At 32.3% G+C, this 15,000-nt stretch overlaps 1 protein-coding gene across 3 annotated transcripts in view; it reads right to left on the reverse strand.

The window, feature by feature from the left end:
• Positions 1 to 15,000, reverse strand: part of LOC145257956 (tripartite motif-containing protein 2-like) — a 443,500-nt gene that overhangs the window by 364,713 nt on the left and 63,787 nt on the right. The window lies entirely within an intron of this gene.

Raw genomic sequence — 15,000 nt, forward strand, 5'->3', positions numbered from 1 at the left:
TACTACGTACTTAAGTGTAATGTCGAAATTAATATAAATTCAAAAAATGACGAAAAATGGTCCAGTAGAAGATATGCTAGAGCTGATTTTTAGGAAAAAGTGTGCAGTAGATCAAGAAAAAGCAAGATGGCCGACCTGAAAGATAATGTCATTGGATTCTGCACAAAGCAACTTTAACGATAGAATGCAGTTATTTCCCCCTGTTTTCGACCTTGTTAAGAGTTAATTTACAGTAAAAAAATCGCAACGTCAAAACATTCTGTTTTTATTTATAATTATTTTCCTACTGGACCATTTTTCGTAATTTTTGCGATTTATATTAGTTTCGGCATGACACGTAAGTACGTAATAATGCTTTTTTTTTCTCTCTCTCTGAAATGCATTTTTTTCAAAGATACATTATAGTAAAATTGCACATTTTTTTAGGTGAACATTCAAATAAACAACAAATAAATGTTACCAAAGGGGAGATAAGTTACTCTTCTACCTACTTGGGTAAGATTCTATTATTTTAAAGCGTCTTTAGTTCACTAAAAACAGTACGCGTTATGCGGCATGTGCAGTCTCGATAATCGATCAAAAATAGAAAATGAAAATATACAGTTCGGTTAAACGTTACATTTTCGTACGGTTGGTGATATTTATTAGGCATGTTTCATTTTCGATTTTGGAGTGATTCTGAAGATTGCACGTGCAGTGTAATGGCGGCAATCATTTTATTATTATTATTATTATTATTATTATTATTATTATTATTATTATTATAACTTAACAGACATACTTTTATTATTGAACTAAAAAAAATGCTTTAAAATAAGTTAAAACAAAAAAATTTATCCAGTTATGTACAACAGTAACTTATCATGCCTTTGATAACATCTATTTGTTGTCTGTTTGTTTTGTTTTATCTCTTTGTTTGTTGCCTTTGTTTTTGTTTTTTATTATGTTTTCAACCTTTTTTTTCTGTCAGATATAGTAAAAAAAAAAGTACCCAGAATTTGTTATAGTGAGATGACTGTGTGAATTGTCTTGGTGTGTTTCTGTTTTATTTTCGATTTTGAAACGATTATCGAGACTACACGTGGCGTGTAATGGTGGTCATGATTCTTTTTCGTTCTAACTCAGTATACTTGAACATGCATTGGTAAATTTTCAGATTAGGTCCACCTCCACGATTTTCTTTTAAATGACGACTTTTAAAGGTTTTTGACTATGCTGAATACGAAAATCGCATTGAAATTTTGCAGACATAAGTAGTTATGGAGATATAAAAAGTTGTATTATATATTGTATTCTTTGACAGCCATCTTTTTTACGCGCGTGCGCCATAAACAAATATACTCATCTATGACTGACACTGCACGCGCATAAAAAAGATGGCCGTCAAAGAATACAATGCATAATACAACTTTTTATATCTCGATAACTAATTATTTCTGCAAAATTTCAATGCGATTTTCGTATTCAGCATAGTCGAAAACTATAAAAGGTGTCATTTAAAAGAAAATTGTGGAGGTGGACCTAATCTGAAAATTTACCAATGCATGTTCAAGTATATTGAGTTATATACCCATGCGTTTTTATTAAACTAAGGTTAAAAACATAAAATACTCATTCAGGTAGGTAGAAGAGTAACTTATCCTGCTTTTCGTAACATTTATTTGTTGCCTGTTTGTGTATGTGTGTGTGTGTGTGCGTGTGTTTTCTCAAGCTTTTTTGTTCTGTTAAATATAGAAAAAGATCGACAGAATTTATTATGGTCAGACGATTTGTTTAAAATTAAACGTAGCGATTGATACTGCCTCATCCAGTGGAAATGATTGGTGCATAACTTAACGATAAATTTAATTGAAGAAAAAAATGTAAACAATCAGCAAGGCAAGAAATTTCTCAGATCATGTGAGAAAATACCATTCAATTCAGGCATCTTTTGTGATACACCCACAGAACGACTTGCGAAATAAAGGTGAATGAAAAAATAAACAAAAACTGTAAAATAAAATCATTTAATGTTTTTTTTGTTTTTTTTTTAAGTGCCTCAACATTAATTGGTGCTAGTGCACTTACTGATCCGCGCTATATTTTAAATCGTATTTCCAAGTTTAATTAAAGTTTTATGATATGTTTTTTATTCAACTGTAAGATTAAAGTATAGAATAGGTACAAAACACCCTCCCCTCCCCATGTTAAGAATGGCTTTTTAAATAATAACGTTATTATTTCAACACGGATCATTAAGTGTACTAGTACCCATTAATTTAACTGGAAATTCCAGATAAGTATTGTTTGAATTAACTCTCCTCTCAAATTAACTAAGACATGATGCCTTCATAACAAATCTTTGCATGTATATCATTATATATAATAATATATATAATATATATATATAATATTATATATATTACATATATATATATATAATATATATATAATAATATATATAATATATATATATATAATATTATATATATTACATATACATATATATATATATATATATATATATATATATATATATATATATATAATATATAATAATATATATATATAATATATAATAATATATATAATAATATAACATATACAGTGATGATCATATTTATTGGCACGGTAAAATAAAAGTTAAATTTTGTCTAATAAATTCTAAAAAAGGGATTAAATTAAAGAAAATAACAAAGTATATTATGTATTTTTAACTGGCCTTTCCGATGCAGCAATCGGATTTTAGAAAAAATAAATAACAAAGGAACAACAAACATAATTGCAAAAAACCCTTGTTCAAAATTATTGGCACGGCTTTGTTTTTCTTTTAGTATCAGTATAATATCAATCAATTTCCGGTTTACGTGCTTTCTGAACTTTTTTATAGCCATATTATGCTTGTTTAACGCTAATTCAGTGAATAATTTTTTTCAGATAATTTTTAGATAGCGATTTATTTAAACTATTATAAGTGACTAAATTATAATTTTCAATCGCCATGGTTAAAACTAAGGAACACAGCGAAGACGTCAGGAAGCTTGTTGTAGCATGCCATACCAATGGGGAGGGCTATGATAGGATTTCAAAGAAGCTAAACCTTCCCAAATCCACTGTTAGAGCCATAATAAACAAGTTCAAATCGCAAGGCCACGTTATGAGTTTAGAGGGTAGAGGGAGAAAAAGGATTCTTTCCCCAAGAGATGAACGAAAAATTGTTCGACAAGTAAAACAAAACCCAAGGATCTCTGTTGGGGAGATTGTTGATGAACAGAGCACCTCTGGAGTGAATGTATCTCGACATACAGTTGGTAGAGTTTTGAAGAGAGCTGGTTTAAAAGCATGTCGTCCGAGAAAGACTCCCTTATTGAAGCCTATGCACCTGAAAGCAAGGCTAGCCTTTGCAAAACGTCATATTGATAAAGATGTTGCATTCTGGAAACGTGTTCTATGGACTGACGAAACGAAAATAGAGTTATTTGGCCATAATAAAGTGTCTTATATTTACAGAAAATCTGGCGAAGCTTTCCTGCCTAAGAACACCATACCCACAGTGAAGCACGGTGGAGACAGTTTGATGTTTTGGGGATCCTTTGCTGCCTCTGGACCAGGGCGACTTGTTAAGGTCACAGGTAGCATAAAAAAGGAAGATTATGTTAAAATATTGGATGAAAACCTGAAAGACTCTGCTAAAGAGCTCTCACTTGGTCGTCGTTGGTGGTTCATGCAAGATAATGACCCAAAGCATTCGGCTAAACTGACTAAGAAATGGCTTGAGGACAATCATATTAATGTTTTGCAGTGGCCATCACAAAGCCCAGACCTTAATCCAATTGAAAATTTATGGAGAACATTAAAATTGAGGGTAATGCAAAGGAAGCCTAAGAATCTTATTCAATTGGAGGATTATTGTCAGGAAGAGTGGGCTAAAATTACTACTGAAGAGTGCAACAACTTGGTTGTAAACTATGAAAAGCGACTGAGGAAGGTAATCAAGGCCAAAGGCTATACAATTGATTGTTAAATAAATCGTGCCAATAATTTTGAACAAGGGTTTTTTGCAATTATGTTTGTTGTTCCTTTGTTATTTATTTTTTTCTAAAATCCGATTGCTGCATCGGAAAGGCCAGTTAAAAATACATAATATACTTTGTTATTTTCTTTAATTTAATCCCTTTTTTAGAATTTATTAGACAAAATTTAACTTTTATTTTACCGTGCCAATAAATATGATCATCACTGTATATAATATATATATATATAATAATATATATAATAATATAATATATATATAATATATATATATAATATATAATAATATATATAATATATATATAATACCAGAAGATTAAAAAAAGAAAAATTATCGTCTACCCCTTTTCCATTTTTGCCATCCCACTGAAACTTGGTTTTAAACAATAAATCGATTGATTCGTTTACTCTTGTTTTTAATATTCTTGCCTTTCTTTTAATGTTTACTGCTTTATCGCCCATTAGTTATATAACATATAAAATTTCGACGCTTGTGCACTACTAGGACGGAATCACTTTTCAGTTGGAACATGGGGAGAGTGCATAGCAGGGGCAGACAAATGCAATAGAGTTTTTTTTTTTTTAACAAAATAGGCATTATGTTTCTGAATTTTTGAGATGAGGATTGGTTATTCGTATTATTTGGATTCTTCAGGCTGAGCGCCATTTTTGCAACGGAGGTTACATCGATCGGAACGTTATGAAAATGACACTCAAGATAAGAACAGTAGTCCAAAGAATTAGTTTCAAGTCTGTAGACCAAAATTTGACTGAGTAGTTTGGTAGAGACCATTCCGCTCACACAGAGAGAAGGTCACTTATATATACTAGGAGTCTGTGGACAATTTTCATGCTGCATATTCGTGCTTTGGCCTAACAGTTAACAAGACCAAGACCAAAATACTGGCTCAACTACTGCCAGGGGAAGTTGTGCTAGACTTCAACATCACCATGAATGGCACCACCATAGAATGCGTCGATCACTACCCATACCTGGGCAGCATTCTTTCCACACAAGCTAACTGCTCAAAAGAAATCGAAAACCGACTACAGGCAAGCCACACGCTTTTGGAAGACTGTCCACCAGGGTCTTCAAGAACAAGGATCTAACCATCCAGATAAAGGTGAGGGTATATAATGCCATAGTTGTCTCCACCCCATTTATATGCGTGCAAGATCTGGACCATCTACAGTAAAGACCTTTAAAAATTCAAACAGTTCCACCAGAAAAAACTGATTAAGTGGGACGATTATGTGTCCAACGTAATTGTCCTCGAGAGAGTCAACGTCACCACCATCGAGGCCTTGATTATAAAGCACCGACTGAGATGGTCTGGCCCTGTAGCTCGCATGGAGGATACTAGATTGCCGAAGCAAGTGCTCTTCAGTCAACGAAATGCAGTAAATCGACCCCGAGGCCACCTGCTACTTAGATTCAAAGACTAGCTGAAGAAATCTCTAGGTGAGGTCAATATAGATCTGAACATCTTTAAAGCCTCATCGAACAACAGATATGAATGGAGGAACAGAGTCAAAGTGGGTATAAGCCAACTCGAAGAAAATAAAAGAGTCAATCTAATAACGAAACGGCAACAAAGGGTCTTTAGAGCCAACCAACCGCCCCCCCCCCACAATACAATGTGATGAATGCCTCCAACTATTCAAAGCTCAAATTGGTTTTTCCAATGACAAAAGGACTCGCTATCATGATAATGACTAAAATTCTTACGAAACTTTCTCTTCTGCTTCTTTTCTGTATTGGACTTGGGAACTATGATCTTCGGACACGGATGCATGCCGATGACATATTAATTATTACAGAGCCAATTCTCAATTGATTATTATATTGTATTTAATATATAGTAATGATTCCAAAAGTTTAAAAATAAATGACTTGGGTGCCATCAGCTAGAATCGAAACCAAACATTTAGCTCTCTAGTAGTATTCAATTCCAACTGAACTAACAACACATGCATATCAAAACTTGACAAATTAATGCAGTTAAACGTGTAAATGTATATTTGTGCATGAACAGAGCATACATATTACATCAAACTATGTCTGTCATATTCCAATACATATTACGTCAAACTATGTCTGTCATATTCCAATACATATTACGTCAAACTATGTCTGTCATATTCCAATACATATTACATCAAACTATGTCTGTCATATTCCAATACATATTATGTCAAACTATGTCTGTCATATTCCAATACATATTACGTCAAACTATGTCTGTCATATTCCAATGTTTCAATTTTGATACCTTAGCAGTTATTTTTATGGCTAAAAACCAAATCGATTTTGTTCCACAGGTTCGAGATATATATATATATATATATATATATATATATATATATATATCAAGTTTCAAGTCGGTAGATACAAAATTTGACAAAGTAGTTTGGTAGAGACCGTTCCATAAATAAAGATAGATTTATTCTAAATGCAACTCCAAATGCTATGTAGTTATACACAATGTAGAAACATGCTCAAACAAAACTGTGTGTAATAATGAAATGAAACAAATTATCTAATAAAAAAAAACAGAAAAAACGAAAAGTAAATTAATAAAAGTTCGTTTTTAAAGGAATATGCAAATTAGTTATCCATTTTGTAGTCTCTGTTATATTCACGACTAAGATTATAAGAAAGCTGTATTCATTTTTAAGATAGAAAAGTGGACCTTTAATATCAATGTAAGTGCGGCAAATAACTCAACTTTATATTTGTATAGAAAGATAAACATGAGGTCTTTCCAAAAGTAATGCCTTCTATTTTTATTCCGCCCGAACGGATCAGACGGAATAGCAAGTTGCATTGTCATGATGAATTTTGTCATAAAAGTTCAAATAAAGTTTGAATAAAAGTTCTATTTCTATATTTGCTTAAAAAAAAAAAAAGACTACATTATATACCGTGTTGGTCCACCGTATCTTAAAATTTGTCTGACGTCACTTCCGCCGACTGGTTTTGCAAACAAAGAAATGTGACTCTTAATGAAAGCCGCCACACTTATAGAGTAATGTGGTATTGTGGTGACTGTGCATCGAATGAATACCATAATACCTAGTTCGCTGCACCTTATTATAACCCCCCAAAAAAAGCATTCGTCAATTTTTCATTATGTATATGAAATCGAGTGAAGATAAACACACACATATACTGGGAGTATAATTAGGTTTGATGCTAAAACGACTCAGAGAAATCTATCTATCTATATATTTTTTTATTTTAATATACTTTCATACGAATGTTTCTGTTATGTAACAAAAATATATATTATTGATCCACTTACGTAATTGTTAAAAAATATTTTCTTTCTGTCGCGAGTATCACGTTTATACATTAATTCTATATACTTACTATTCCATAGCTAGCTATAGCATATACTGACCCAACGGGCCACGGACAGTCTAGTATATATATATATATATATATATATATATATATATATATATATATATATATATTGACTTGTGTGTTTTAGATTTTTTAACTTGGCTATTAAACATGTAACAGGTGTTTCACCTTACTGATTTCTTAGGGTTCTTCTCCTGACCACTGACCTTGAAACAGCATGTCACAAACAGTTCTGTGTCACTACATTTTTATGGCAGAAGAAATTACATCGCAATCAATGCAGCCAGCTTTAGGTCATTTTTACATATAAAACGTCTAGGTAAAATAAAAAATGCAGGTTTGTGGTATATTTAAACCGCACACTTCTTAGAGTTAAAATATGGGAAAGTTGTTCAGCAGCGTTCTAGAGGCCTCTTTGGTTTTATCTGTTGCCCCCCCCCCTTACTTTACAAATGGGTATAAAAATGTCTATGGTCGCCATTAACAAATTGACACATCTCTATAATGTTTGTAAATTTTTTAGATGAGGATTGATATGTTGTATTATTTGAATTATTCGGAGTACTGTTCTCAATGTTATTCTCTGAACACGCACACACACACACACGCATACACGCACACACACGCATACATACGCATACGCACACACACACACACATACGCACACACGCGCGTGCACGCGCACACACACACACACACACACATAAACATTCAGACATGTGGAAAACTTTTTAATCGGTTTTCATCCGGAAAAAGAGCTGCTAAGAGGACAAAATTTAAAAAGTTGGTACTTGGGAGTCATTGGATTTTTATCTGTTTGTCAACTGTTTCACGAATGAGCATGCGCGGCCGTGAAACGTGATGGCTTCTTTATGTTGAGATTGTTGGTTGTTTTTGTTTTACGGCGTATCAACCCTTTTTGTGTTATTTGATGTCGAATCCAGTGATTTTGAAGAAAAATTTTTTAATAGAATATATTTTTTTTTGTTTTTGTTTTTTTTCCAAGTCGGTTTCTATTTAACCCATAGTTGGGACCCTAACAGATACTACCACTCTGGGTCAGAGTGGACCTGGAAGCAATCAATTAAAGGGTGGCTCCACACTCCCCAAAGCCTGCAAGTTGGGGGCCTCACCATCGGATATAGTTTAAGGTCATATCCAGGACCTTATGTTAAGAATAAGTAGTTTTGAAAACACTTTTTAAAGATCGTCTCAAGCTGATTTAATAGTTACCGTGCTTGACTCACCGTCTTTAGGTTTTTGGGGTTTTTTTTTTCTTAAGAGAAGTGAACTGCTTAGAAAAAAAAAAACATAATACTTGCATGCACCTGTCTCAGGTTTTGTACGAATTAAAATATCATATTTATGCGTATTTTACGACTGGGCAACGCCGGGCGGCCTGCTAGATTTTTATATTGCTTCCAAATTCGAATTCTTCTACATCGGTGAAAATTTCGAAGTTTCAACAAACCCGCTATTTCAACTATCATTCATATAAATCTAAATTTAATCAAATTAACCTAAAACCAGTATATTTGAAGATTGCTGGTTTAGAATTAAGTCTTCTTGTCATCAATTCTTTTCATGTTCGTATGTTGCATGATTAGAGGGGCGGAGTCATAAGATCTCATGAGTGACGTCATGGTTGGAGTTGAAGAAATAATGGTTACTCTTTTTTTCAGAAGCAAGCGTTTGAGGCAGATGTGCATTTGAGTTTGTGTCGATCTTCCCTCTCTCCTCTCTCATAAGGAGGGAGTCGTGGGGGGACCCTTTAATGTCAGTCGATAAGCAAATACGGTTTTATGAGATCCTGGCCAGAGAGATATAACATCAATGAAGTCATTCTCAGTAAGAACTCGTCTTATTACCACAAAGAAAAAAAAATGTTTTCCTTCATGTGACTTGAGTTGAGTCAGGCGAAATATTCATGGACAACGCTTATTTGCAAGGGCTAACGCACCGTTTGTTGGAAACATTACTGCAGAACTGCTTCATTGTTGGTTACAACTTGGTCATCTTCAAATCCAATGTTAATAAAATCTTCTCACATGCCGCCCCATAAGCAATCAAACGCAGTGCATACAATGTTAGTACTCCCATAGTGTTCCTCGTTTTTTAGCAGGCACCGCAATCATTCCTTGCTCATTAACCTTTATCCACGAATGTCCTTTGGTTTTGATAAGTAGTGATACCAATAGTAAAAAAAAAACTGTGAACCGTAAAACTTGTACCGTATCTTCTTAAGAAAATTGCTGTTGTAGGTCCAGATATAAAGTTCCAATTTACTTACCTACCCACGAGGACAAAGGTCAGTTTTTATTGTGGGAGAAATGGATGACCCAAGTAACACCATACACCTATGTGCATCAATAATATAAAACGAAAAGAAAAAAAAAGAAGACGAAACTATTGATCAAATTTTTATTGATATTCGAGAAGCTAATTTATGTTTTGGTTCAATATAAAATTCGGTTTCAAATACAAACTGTTTTTTTGCTACATTTTTTTCCGTTTATATAAAAAAAAAAAAAGTTTCAAACAATGACTACAAGATTCTTCCAAAACATTTGATGGTATTATCAAGACTGGAAAAATGTTTGTGATAATCAGATTGCCATAATATAATCCGATTTTAGATCTTAACAACATCTTCAGCTTGGACGTGGACGACGTCAATGGTTGCTTAGAGACGTTGGGAGGAAGATGGTAATTGTAGATGGTGGTGTCTTGCAGTCTTGCACTTGTTTTAAATCGCTTTACATCTATGTCTATGAAAACGAGTAAATGATCTTTCTCTTGTCTCTCTCTCGCTGTATATATATATGTATATATATATATATATATATATATATATATATATATATATATATATATATATAACTACTTAATTTACTCACATAAAATTAATATACGAAAGTATAGATTTATGCGTAAACTTCAAAAGTGCTCAATACGTAGGTAGAGCTAGTTAGTAAGTTATAAAATGTATATGGCGATTAAGCTACACTGAATATTCCGCGTTTCATCTACTCTAGGATTCTAATCCTAGAGTGGATGAAACGCGGAATATTCAGTGTAGCTAAATCGCCATATACATTTTATAACTTACTACACACACACACACACACACACACACACACACACACACACACACACTCCTACAGTTTTTTTGTTTTTTGTTTTTTTTTTGTATTGATATTCATATTAAAAAAAACCTTTTTTTCTATTTAGGTATTTATTTGCTTCCCCACGAAAGAAAATATGACACAAGGTCGCTTTTAATGTGAGGGAAAAACCAGCTCCCTTAAAATAAAAGCAAAAGGGGGTACTCTCGCAGTATCCAAAAAAGTAGTAATTGTCTTGGTATGAAAGGTTTCCCCCCCTACATTGACCAACAACCAATTAACTTAAGTGAAGCCCGAAGGCCAAAAAAAAAAAAAAAAAAAAAAAAAAAAAAAATCCTTTTTCTATTGGTATTTATTTGCTTTCCCACAAAAGCAAAATGTGACACAATGTCGTTTTTAAAGTGGGGTTCAACCAGCTCCCCAAAAAGAAGGCAAAAGGGGCACTTTGGTAGGGACCAAAAATAATAATTGTCCCAGTATAAAGGGTTTCCCCTCCATTGACTGAGACAAATTACCTTAAGTGTAGCATCAGAACAGATACTACACTTTGAGATATTAAATCTTTTATTCAGGTAACAGAAAAAAGGTAAGTCTTTTTTTTCTGTTTATTTAAAAAGAAAATACAACTGTGTTATATGTGGATCCTGGAACTGCATTCATCTGCAAAAAGATCTAGCTAATTTGCATATTCTTTTAAACATTCATTTTAATTAATTCTCTGTGAGTTTTTTCGGTTTTCTTATGGGATGATCATCTTTAGTTAACTATTACATGTAATTATATTCATGCAGATATTCTACATGATTTATACTTGCGTGATATTTGCGTAAAAAGGTTATTGTAAACACAAACCTCATTCTACATATATATTTATGTATGCGTATATTTATTTGTTTAAAAAAATTTGCCTACCAAACTGTCAAGGTTTGGTATACAGACATGAAACTTAATAGATAGAGTATTCGGACCCACGAGAAACTTTATATTTATGTTTTAGCCAAGTAAAATCGGTGCAAAAGTGTGAAAATTGAAGAAATGGAATTTGCCAGGTGAAGCTCGAACGACGGTATTACAAATATGCATGTGTAACGTAATAGCTATTGGTTCATGCAGCAAACATGCAGCAAGCAAACATGTTTTCATATCTCAGGCATTAACTACAAAGAAAAAAGTAAATCGTAAGCTAAATGTTTTGGTTTCAATTCTCAGTTGCGGCACACGAGCCATTTATTTTTAATTTTTTAACTTTTTATATCATTATTATATATTGGGTCCAATATAATATGATAATAAATACGAAATCTGCATTAATCAAAATATTTAAGCGTATTTTATGACTGGGCAATGCCGGGCGGCCTGCTAGTATATATATATATTGTACTTGTTTTGTCAAGCGTTAAATTTATTATATTTTTTGCGTTTTTGTTTTATTTATTTGTTTATTTATGCTATTCCATTTGTTCCTAGCTGAAATCAGTATATGTAAATGCATTATGCTTTCGTTTTGAAATAATGTTATATATCTCTACTATTATATAAAAGGGGCTTTGTGTATGTGTGATATAGAGAGTTTGTTGCCTATGGACTCGAAAACGGTTGGGTCGATATTTTTTAATTTCACACGAAGGTACTGTATGTGCCGGACAGTGTTCTTAGATAAGTTCTGTATCAAAATGTCTTTGATAAGTACCGATAATCGATAATCGAAATAATCCGATGAAAGAAGGAAATGGCGATTTTGACCAAAGTTAACCCTTTATACGGCCTAAGATCATAAGTGTATTTGAGAAGTTTTATTACCACATAAGCCGAAGGGTCGACATATAAAACCAACGGTGGGTTCTTTTATATGACAGAGTTTCGTTCAGAATGAATGTTTCTGTTTAAAGCACATTTTCACTATGATACTTGACTTTTTTCATTTTGAATCTAAATTCAAGCACTTTTTTAAAACAAATCATTGAAAATGTTATATCTATATCATTAATTGCTAGATGAAAGATAATGTTTTTAAATTGCAACAGAATGTACATTACATAAAATCCAAGGTAATTTTTTGATTCAATTTAAATTAAATTTTTATACCTTACTTTGTAAAATTTATAAAAGTGCACTTTGAAGATAAATAAATTTCAAATTGAATCTTATACCTTTATTTTTAAAGCCTATAGTAAAAACATTTTGTTTAACAATTTTCATGCCTTGGATGAAATGCTTTTCTAACTTGTATCTTATCTTTTTAAGATTATATTTTAAAACTCTCCTTCTCTCTATTTCAGTTTGTATTTCTCTTCACACCACACCTCATTTTTGCAACCTCCTCTTTGTATTATTACAGGTCTGAATATTCTCTCTGTGTCAGTTTGTATTTCTCCTCGCACCACAACTCATTTTTTGCAACTCCCTCTTTGTAATACAGGTCTGAATAATGAGAAAATCTGAATTTTTTTTTTTTAAACTTTAAAATAACTTTTTTAGATTAAATTTTTTCAAACTTCTTTCAGAATAGAAAATCTTTAAAATTTAATAAGGAACATATTTCATATAGGTTTCATTAACAAATATTCAGTACATAACAAGAAAAAATAGAGATGAAAATTTCAAAAGGACTGTATAACTGGTTATGGTCAATAGTAGTCCTCGCCAGCAAAAGTCTTTGTTATTGTTATTCTATTATTATTTAAAACATTTTGTGTCCTGCTCTTTCGCGCGAGGACTAATATATATATATATATATATATATATATATATATATATATATATATATATATATATATATATATATATATATATTTCCGGTGGAAGATATCCAAAAATTGAAAATAATTGAATTTCAACAATGGTCGTTGATAGTGCTCAATCATAAGAGAGCAGATTAATTTTTTTTATGTAAATACAGTCATATCTTGCTACGATGTGCAGACCGTTTCAATCATATCATCAGGCAAGAAAAATTAAGATACAGAAAAAATAAGGGGCAAAAATTAAAAAGGTTCTGTATCTTAATTTTTCTTGCCTGATGATATCTAATATGATTGAAATGGTCTGCACATCGTAGCAAGATATGACTGTATTTACATAATATATATATATATATATATATATATATATATATATAATATAAATGCATATTACAGCAATAGATGCATATACTAGCAGGCGCCCAGCACAGCCCCATTATAAAATATGCTTTAATATGATATTTTAATTTATGCTAATTTTTGTATTTATCATTATAGAGTTTTATTGATAATTATATTGTACCCAATATATAGTAGTGATTTCAAAAGTTAAAAGAAAACATACGACTTGGGTGCCATCAGCTAGAATCGAAACCAAACATTTAGTGCTCCAACTTTAGTCGTGACTGTTTAAGCTATCGTCAGACGAATACAAAATAGTTTAAAAATGAACCGACTTTAACGTACAAACGTATATTTCTGCATGCATACAAGAGCACTTTAAGTCGACTTGCAAAGTTTCGATTTTTTTTTAATTTTGACCCTTTATCAGCTTTTTTTTACCGGCTGAAGCCCATAAAAGGACGATTCATAAAAATGCAATCATTTCACCTGCTACGTGACGCCTGTCAACCTTGCATCTCGAAGGAAATGCACTTTGAAAAACAATGGAGACAGACAGACAGACAGACAGACATAGTAAGTTTTATAAATTAGATTTATAAAACATACAAATTAAGTCGAACAACTATTTTGTTAGGATGTCGAATCCCAGTTATCTAATGCTAATTTTTGAAAGTCTGTTTTGTCCGTGTTTGTGTGTGCGCTATATTCCCACAGCAATGGCGGATTCGGGTTTTGGACATCTGAAACTGATGACTCATCAGGACCTGGAGACAGCGGAAGAAAAAGGACGGCGACCATAAATTCATGTGACCCTCCCTATCAACCCTTTCCATCTTTATGGTTTTCATTGTTCCAATAATAACATTAACGCTCACTTGCTTTTCAGACATCTTTATCTTTCCCCAGCCATTATCGTTAAAGCTGCGTGGAGAAATGGAAGAACCCATTCCTAGCAGAGGACAATTCTTAAGATTAAAGTAATAAAAAAGTAAACGTCTTTTTTTTATGTCATTTTTCAGCAAAATTGACGCCAATTTTTTTTTTTTTTTTTTGTACTTTTACAATTGATTGAACATGCTTTCTTGAAATGAAAGCTATATTTTTTATCCTCCTATTCTATTATCTATAGAGTAGATCGGATTTGGAACGATAAACTTGGACACGTTCTGGTAGTTGAACAGATCGGGTTCTAATTAATAGCGAGAAAGACGTTTGGAGGCTGAATGCATTTACATATACTGAATGTTGACTGCTTTTTCATAGTTTTCTGGAATCCAATATATCTGTTTTAGTATAGTACTAGAAGTTGTGTCTGGAGTTGCCCGGTATTAAACGTAACATTGAATTCCTTAAAAAAAAAAAATAAAAAAAAAAAAAAAAAAAAAACAGAAACATGTGCATGCGAGTA

The sequence above is a fragment of the Euprymna scolopes genome, chromosome 3, assembly GCF_053919585.1.
Source record: "Euprymna scolopes isolate OS-2025 chromosome 3, ASM5391958v1, whole genome shotgun sequence".
Classification (NCBI taxonomy): domain Eukaryota; kingdom Metazoa; phylum Mollusca; class Cephalopoda; order Sepiida; family Sepiolidae; genus Euprymna; species Euprymna scolopes.